This window comes from Coptis chinensis, chromosome 6, assembly GCF_015680905.1.
Source record: "Coptis chinensis isolate HL-2020 chromosome 6, ASM1568090v1, whole genome shotgun sequence".
Classification (NCBI taxonomy): domain Eukaryota; kingdom Viridiplantae; phylum Streptophyta; class Magnoliopsida; order Ranunculales; family Ranunculaceae; genus Coptis; species Coptis chinensis.
In genome coordinates, this window is record NC_141461.1 from 84,384,932 (window position 1) to 84,393,951 (window position 9,020).

A 9,020-nucleotide genomic window follows, 5' to 3' on the forward strand; every position below is an offset into this window, starting at 1 on the left:
GCGGGTTACGGTGCGGGGTAATGTAAATCCTCTCGTGATGCGGAGTTGCTTTCATCTTCAAAGATGATCTTAGTAATAAGCACAGGGGGAGAGGTGCCAAAGACCTTCCAACCCCTAATAATGTTCAAGAAAAACTCCGTGATGCAGAAATCATACTTCGCCCCGAGTACCCATAGGACGGAGGGCAGGTCGACCGATGTCAATCGACCTTGTCCTTGCCTAGGATATTCCGACCAATCCACCGAAATCAGAGCTGGTTGGTTGGTCCCGGTGGATGCTCGCGAACACAATGGGAGTTTGGATTGTAACTCCCATTGATGACAAGAACGCCCATCAACGGCTCTACCCGTCAAAACCGAGGATCCCGTAAAGTGGCATCAGATTGATTCTAGGCGAATGCCTAGAATCTCACCAAACAGCCCCCGTAGAGTCAACTCCCTTCTTCTTCTTCCCGACCATCACAAAATCCTACTCCCTCCAACTCCCTAGTGTTGTAGAATCGCCGGACCAAGTCTTCGTGGTAGAAGTCTTCGGTCGAAAGTACCGAGACTATTCCAGTTTTTACCCATTTCGTCACCGTGAAAACGGCGCGAAATGGTCGGCAGTGAAAACTTGCTCCGGTATGATTCGGCGTTGAGCCATCTAGTGTTTGGAATGGAGTGAGGGTCTAAATATGATGTGGTGGTGGTGGTGGATTAGCTTGACCGACCTAAAGAACAGTGGTGGTGATGGAGTGGTGGCGGCGCAGCACAAATTTTTATAAATTTCGGTGGTTTTTAGTGCTTAAAATCGGTGGGGGTTGTGGTGGTTTGGTTGTAGAGAAGATTTGGGTTAGGATTTGATATTGGGCGTGGGTTTATTGGATTTTCTTTTTAAATTTTATTTTTGCTAGGGTTTTGAACTTTAAGCTTGGCGCTAATGGCGGTGGAAGATGAAGAACGCGATGAACCTGTTCGTGAGAAGGTAAGAGCGCCGAAGCGCCTCCATGGGCTGGTGGGCTGGTTGGGCCTCCAAGCCCAAAATCGAAATTTTTGATTTTTTCGATTTTTTTTTCTAATTTTAAATCAAAATTCCCGCTTCGTTACATGTCCGATTTTTTGCGAATGAGATATGGAAATGATCAGGAGAGAATTTCCTATCCAATGATCCATAAAACACTCTATTCCGACTTCGGATGACATACGTGATAGTGGAAAACGCCTCGAAATGCGTGACGTAAGTTATGCTTAACGAATGAAATCTAAATGAATAGATCATGTCAATCCGAATCGTAATACAATAAAACGGCCTAAGCAACTCTAATGGGACATAAAACATTTTAGTATCGGAAACATTTAACACCCCACCTCCAAAACAAATTTTTACAACGGCTTAGAAAATTTGTTTTAGCAATGGTCTTTTAAAGTCGATTCCCGAGACTTCATAGATTACTATGTTTATTTTATTTTTTTTTATTTTTTTTATTTTAGTTTTAGAAGGAAAAACAATAAGCAATAAAGACATAATTCACACTATAGAGAAACATGACTCAAAAAATCCGAGAAAAACATGCAAGAGTGGAAAACGGAACTATGTGAACCGTGGACTTAGGATCCGTACTTACAGCCACACACTCCATAGGGAGGGCCCGTTACCTTAATGGTGCACTCACCAATATATTGGAATGAAAGGAAATGCACCAACACAGAAATTTGAGTCGCTTTATAGTCGATACTCAAGACTTTATCTAAAACATATGTATGAACATGCAGTTGATCATATATCAACAACCTAAATAGTTGTGGATCATTCCATAAATAAATATCACAGAAAATATATCCAAACACAATCAAACACCAATTTTCCCTATGACTCAACCTAGTGATATGAAAGGGAAGTCGGATTACCCTATTGGTAACCTATCATGCACCTTCTTTTTTAATTTTTGAATGAGTGGGTGTTCTAGTAAATAAGTGTGGAAAAGTGAATGGGTGTGGGAGAATATGGTGGATATGGATAAGTTTTAGAAAGACAGCCTGCATAATAATGAGGATGTGGTTTTAGCAATCGAACTCATTCATTGTGTGTGTAGGGACTGCCTCAATTCTGAAAATGAAGGTGTCAAATAGGTTGTCCTTCCTCAAGTATCCGCTTTGCTAGGAGGATTTAAAAATTATGAAGCACGGAGAAACAAAAGGATCGAAAGTGCAAACTCGAGATTCTTTTGAAAGGGTGGAAGGAGGGGAATCGAGGTGGATGTTGTTCAAGTTAGTTCTTGATAGGGTGAAATTTCACCTACTCGAAAAAACTCATCAAATTCCTCATCTAGATTGGTCATATCCACATTACTATGGTAGTCCTCTACATCTTTGAGAAAGTCATCTATCCCGGCCCATCAATCAATAATATGTGTATCGACTAGTGTAGGAATGGAAATATTGAGTCCGACTTTCCAAAGGAAAGAATTTTGGGCATATGACTATCGGGAACGTGTTGTTGAAATAATCTCGAGCAAAGCTCTCGATCATGCTAACCTCCCATCCATAGATCGAATCGGGTAATCGTGGTCCTTGTTTTAAAAACATTGACTTCAACAAAGAAGATGGCCAAAAGACATGGACATTGAACCATCACGCAATTAATGAGCCGCATTGGCAGCTGCCGTGAAAGGACGCCCTAAAATAATCGGACAGAGTCGTTAGCTTAATTTCAGATCGAGGACTACAAAATCAACCGGATAGTAGAAATCCCGAACTTTTACCAACACATTTTCGACTACACCCTTAGGATACTTAATAGACCGATCACCTAATTGCAACGCCATTTTAGTGGTTTGCATCTTGTCTAGACCTATTTGTCTATACAAATAAAATGGGAGTAAGTTAACACTAGCCCCCGTGTCTAATAACGCTGTGGTCGATAGGAATCTCCTAAGGTGCATTGACAAAGAGGGATCTACCGGTGGTCCTTGTACTTAACAATTCCATTATGTTCGATAAGGTTGGGAATTGTTCCTGTTAAAAAGGCGCCTTTTGGTATATTTGTCTTACGCCTAGTAGTACACAATTCCTTAAGAAACTTAGCATGGTGTGGTAGCTTTTTATAGCTTCGAGGAAAGGAAGGTTTATAGTTAGATTCTTGAAAACGCCCCTAATCTCCTCGTAAGTTGTATCTCTAGTTAACATGGCTAATTTTGTGGAAACGGTGGTTTCGGGCTATATTTAGCAATGGTATCACCCGGATGTTTAACTGTGGCTTTATGTTTCTTAGGTTGTGTTGTAACCGGTACCTCTACGCTGGTAGGCTCTTCAGTTTCTATTTCGCATCTAGTAAAAGAGCAGTGTAGGTAGGGTTATTGGGGTAACTATAGGCATAGTTACCTTGTTATCAACCACTCTGCGCAACGGAGAGTGGTGATGGCATTTATCTCACCTACATTTTCATATTCATTACTAGTATTATCGGTGACCTCAAAGGTCGTGGTTTGTTGTTTTAGGATTAGGTATTATGCTACTGAAACACACCTTTGGGTTGGGCTTTATCTTGAGCCAACCGTTGGGTTAAATTATTAACGGATTGTAGAAGCCGTTGGTTAGATTGAGCCATGGTTTGGAAAAGTTTTTGGCTCACTTGTATGAAGGTGTCAAGACGATCCGGTTGGGTGGGTGTAGTGTTCACGGGTGTTGTTATCGAACTATTTCCGTGAATTATTTATCGTGGATTTTGATAGTTATTATTTACCTAACGATACCTCTATTAGCATTATAATTATTATAATTACCTTGACCTTGTGCTTGACCTTGTCGAGGTTGCACTTGGTTGTTATAACTATTAAAATTACCCCGACCGCCCTTGTCTTGGTGGGCTTGGTTAAAGCTTTATGAGGGCCTAACATATTGATTATTGTACCCTTGAGGTGTGACTTGTTGGTTATTTCTCCAACCGGTTGGGATTTTGTCTCCAAGGGCGCTTAGGTTCACTATTAATGGAACAAGCCCGTTCATAGGCTATAGGACGGGAATCGGATGCTCGTGGACTCCAACAAAACTACATGGATTTGAATTTACATTCATAACGGGATTGGCTTTTGTTGTACAGAAATGGCATCTACCTTTTAGTGAGGGATTCAATTAGAGTTTTAAGCTCGGATCTGATTTAACCTCAAACATACCGGTAGCCTTAATCGTAAGAGAAGAACTAGCGGAGCCGGGGATATCATCACTACCCCCAGTTGTTATTTCGCTTTAGTTTGATCCTCTAAAAACTTATAAGCCTCCGAGGCTCCTTTACTTAAGAAACTACCCCATTCATTATGTCAAGGACTTCTTTATGGTGATGTTGAAGTCCTTTGAAAAAGGCAATTTAACTAACGTGTCTTTTGCTAAGTTATGGTGTGGACACTCTATAAGCAGATCGGTGAAACGATTCCAAGCCTCAAAATGATTCATGAGGATTTTGTCAAAAGAAATGAATCTTGGAAAGCATCTCATCCGCCTTTAGGGGGGGTAAAATGTTCCATAAACAAATTGGACAAGTTTAGCCCACGAAGTCCACGAAATTAGGGCGCTTTGGGCAGCTTAACCAAGACGCCTTTATCGGCTAAGGTGAAAGGGAATACCCTTAATTTAATTTGTTCCAACCAACCGTAGGATGGTGGAATGTTGTTAGGACTTGTTCAATCCTACGATGTGTTGGTAAGGTTTTTCATGGTCTAAACCATGAAACACGGGTAACAAATTAAAAATATTTGGAGGGATTCTCAAATCCGGTGGGTCCGCTAGAACGATGCAAGATTTGGGGCTATCGCCAAGGCTTTGTAGAAGTCCGAGAGAGTCTCTCTTTCTTCCCCATTATATCGTGGTGTGTGTGATATAGTAGCTAGAGGTGTAGTTTGTGGTATACTAGATAGACTTGTTTGTTGATGTTGTTGTGTATTTACGTTAGGTGTTTTGTTCGCCGCACCTTAATCTCATGCAAGGCTAAGTCGAGCTTAACTAAACATGCAACACTCCAAACAATTCGATGTACTAGTATAAACCTCTAACAGAGATGCGAGGTGTGGAAGAAAGGAATACCTGATTCGGCCCTTGCTTCGCTTTATGAATAGCGCCTTGTGTACGCTGCGTGTTCGTGTATATAAGAGAATAAAACACCAAAAACTTGACAACTCGGGTTCAAGCAAACCGTGGAAATCCGAAATTTTCAAAAGCTGGCGCTATTTATCTCTTGAAGCGCTGGTGGGCTCTATGTAAATTCGAAGTCCAAGAAACTTAGCGCTGGTCGCTCTCTTTTAAGCGCTGGTCGCTTCTTTGGATCAAATTCCAAAGAATATAGCGCTTTTTTTTCTCGCGAATTTTTCCAAAACTGAAGCGGCAACCACAGTATGAATCAAACAAGGGTGGGTGGGTGAAATGGGACTTAAAAATTACTAATTCTATTATGAAAACAATGCTAAAGTGCAACTAAGATGGCAGCGGCGCCATTTGATAAGAGTGAAATGAATAGTCTACCTACGCAATGAACTATTGATTCATAACGTAAGTAAACTAAACTTATACTTTTACGTGCTTGAATTATCAAAGATTTCTACTCTCAATCCTATGAGATATAGTGGAGTAGATAAGTTCGTTCCACTCCTAGTGCTCTAGCATGGATGTTTTCTAATCTAACTAGTCGTTTTTAAGTCTATGAGAGTTTTACGAAGGGAATTATACTACGATGCAACTACCCACAAGATGCAACTAGTCGATTATCTAAATAATTATGGGAAGGCTACGTTGATTCTATGATAAGGAGTTAGAGGGGGATTGATTCCACCTTAACTCAACTTAATCCACTAACGACGAATCGTCAGTAATCCGAATTGAATCGCTTCGAGAACAATTGGTTATTCCTAATCCCTAATTATACATGGCATTTCTACCAATTCATAACTAGCATGTGAACAATTAAACCCATTCTCATGGTGAACTAATCATTTCTAGAGTGGAATAGAAAATACGAATTTAATTTACGATAATCGAATCAAGCTTTCATCAAGGCTTCACAACCCCCTCTAATGGAGGTTTAGCCTTGAATCATTCCAATCATCATTTCCATTTAGATTAAAACTAAACATAATATAAAGCATTGAAATTTACTTAATTTAACAATAATAAAATCTAATTTAATGACTAAATTGAAATAAGGACATGAATTGAAATTAGATCTAGAATTGGAATTGACAAAATCGAAATTGATAAAGAATACTACTTTATTGATCTAATCAAATTGAAGAACAAGATCCAAAGGTTTAATCTAATAAAGGATTTGAAACTAATTAAATAAAACAATTAAATCTAGATCTAGAAGCTATTTTAATGGCTACTTTCTATTCTAAGCTATCTACCCTAATTCTCTACTATTTTATCTACCATTAACAAAGAATTAAGCTTTTGTTTTTATACATTCAGATCCAAAAATCGTGCATGGGCTTGGAGCCATGTTTTGGGCCAGAGAATCAGGCCCAAAACCCAATTCTTTCAGTCCAAAAAGGCCTCTTCAGCTGCAGTTGGCTTCCACAGACTTTTCGTCCACTTCTGCTCCTCTGATTGGGTCAAGGCTTGGACCATTGCAAAGCTCTTTCCGAGCCGGTCGTTTTGACATAAGGTAGGCCTCATTCCGAGGTCTGAGTCCAAAGATATGGCATTCGGAAGTTCTGCTGACTTTTGCTCCTTTATCTCGCTAAAATGGCACATTTCTGCACATAATGGACTTTGAAGCCTGAAATGCATAAAAAACACTTAATCAGTATTAACTCTTACTTATTATTTACATAATTGGTCTAACAGTATGATTATTAAGGGGTTAAAACTACAGTTTTGGGCTCTTATCAGTAGGCAAAGAAATTATCAACTATGTAGCCCCATCGGTCTTGAATCTTAGTAGGCATAGGAATCTCAATAACAAAAGCCAACAGGGACTTAGTTATCTCCATTGTTTCGTCATCAATGTTGATGGAGAACACTTCTCCTCCATCCGATAAAAGAATGTACAATGGTTATAAAAATATGAGGCAAGTGCAGGGGAGTAAAGTTCATCAGAACTTACCATTAAAGATTGCCATCCTGCTTGTATGATTATTTTGCGAAACCAAGCACCATAGGTGTCACTTTGGAACAAGTCTTCGAAAGACTGTTCCGGTATGATACGCGGGGATGTCAACACAAAACTACTCTCTCTCGAACAAATTTGCAACTATCCCGGAACAACCCACGCAAAAAAAATCGGAAATTTCGTCATCGAGTTCCTAAAAGCGCTTCGGGTGTTTTGGATTTACAGTGTTTTGGAGGGTGAAGTCGCTCAACTTGGGTGCAGGTGTGCCAGGGGTAGAATTTCGGCAGTGATTAGGGCGCCAGGTGTGCTTCCCATCAGCGCAAAGCGCCCCGGTCTTTATAGGCTTGCGCGCGCGAGGAAAATTAAGCGAAAATTGGGAGTGAAAAATGAGGGATGGATGTGAGAGATGTGTGTGTGTGGAGAATGAATGAAGTTTATATAGGGTTAGGTTTCCAAAAACGAATCGGGAAATTTCCAAAACGTTTTAAGGCAATTGCCGAAAATAGAAATTTCCAAAATCGGAAACAGAAACAACCCATATTCTTGATTCTATAACAACCCTAATATCTTTTATACTGGATTTAGACTAGTAACTTTTAAACTCTCTTAGATTTCATCCTACCACCACATCTAATCATAGGTATGCCAATTACGGCAATATTCTCAACCTTCACTCCAAAACAAACTCTAAAATGGAGGATCTTCTACAAATCATGATAGAATAAATAATACCACCCCCAAACAATTCGGGAAGGTGGAATTAACAATAAAATCCATGCACAATTTGAAAAGAACCACATTATATTAAAATTGAAATTCAAACGACATTTAACTACCAAATTCAAAGTTAACTACGGAATTTAACAACGTAACATCCTATCTGCTAAAAATAATAAAAAAACAACATCAAAACAACAAACAAGAAGAAATCTAGCTACTCTTCAAGGGAGCGAGGTGGGGGTAAGAATTGGAATTTGAGTGATCAAGAATGGAAAAACCAAACACCCCACCCCCAAACCAATTTTTGAAAACAGGTTTGTAAAAATTTGTTTTAAAACGTGGGTCTTTTAAAGTCAGATTCCTAAGGCTTAATGTGGGGTCATTTTACGTTAGATTCCCCTAGACTGTGCACACCCCCAAACAAGCATGAAACTGGGGTGGCACAAAGTGGATGATGCGTGGTCAACTATAAACAAATAGTCGGAAGAGTTGGGGGTCTAGCCATAAAAACATGATACTAAATGCACCCCCAAACAGAATAATGTTGTATAATTGGAATTAAACATGTAAGTGAAGGAATGAAAACTTATGCATCCTATCAAAGAACATATGCAAACCATCATATTGTAATTGTTTTAAATAGTTGGAATGACCAAAAAGATGAATTAGCGATACTTTAGGTGAGAAGGGAATGAAGTGTGGATCCTAATGTCTTTCATGAAGCTCAGATAAGGAAAAATAAGACAAACTAGGTTTCTCACTACACTCGGTCAGAGCTTGTCTCTCAATTACCGGAATGGTGTACTCATGGGATTGTGTGCTAGGCAAACACTCTTCACTGTGAGGGTTGAAAAAATTATAGATGGTCTCTGAGGCAATTGGCTCAAGGGCAAAATTGAGGTTCCTTTTAAATGGTGGGTGAATGGATGGCTTACTTGTGGTAGATAGTTGGATTATAGGAGGTGGTAACTCAGGTGGATGGTGGTTGGTTGGTGGTTCATCGGGTGGTGGATCCTCACATGCTCTTAAGAACTCTACATCTGGCTTAGCTGAATCCACAAGGTTGTGGTTCATGGCTTTATCTTTAAGATTTTCCTCTATTTCTTTCCTTGTTATTTCCTCAGCTGCCAAACTGAATTGAGATTCACATTGCTCTAAAGATGTAACTTCCTCGTTTTCTTGCACATTAATTTGTTCATGCCTTAGATTTGAATTGTTAATCTCCA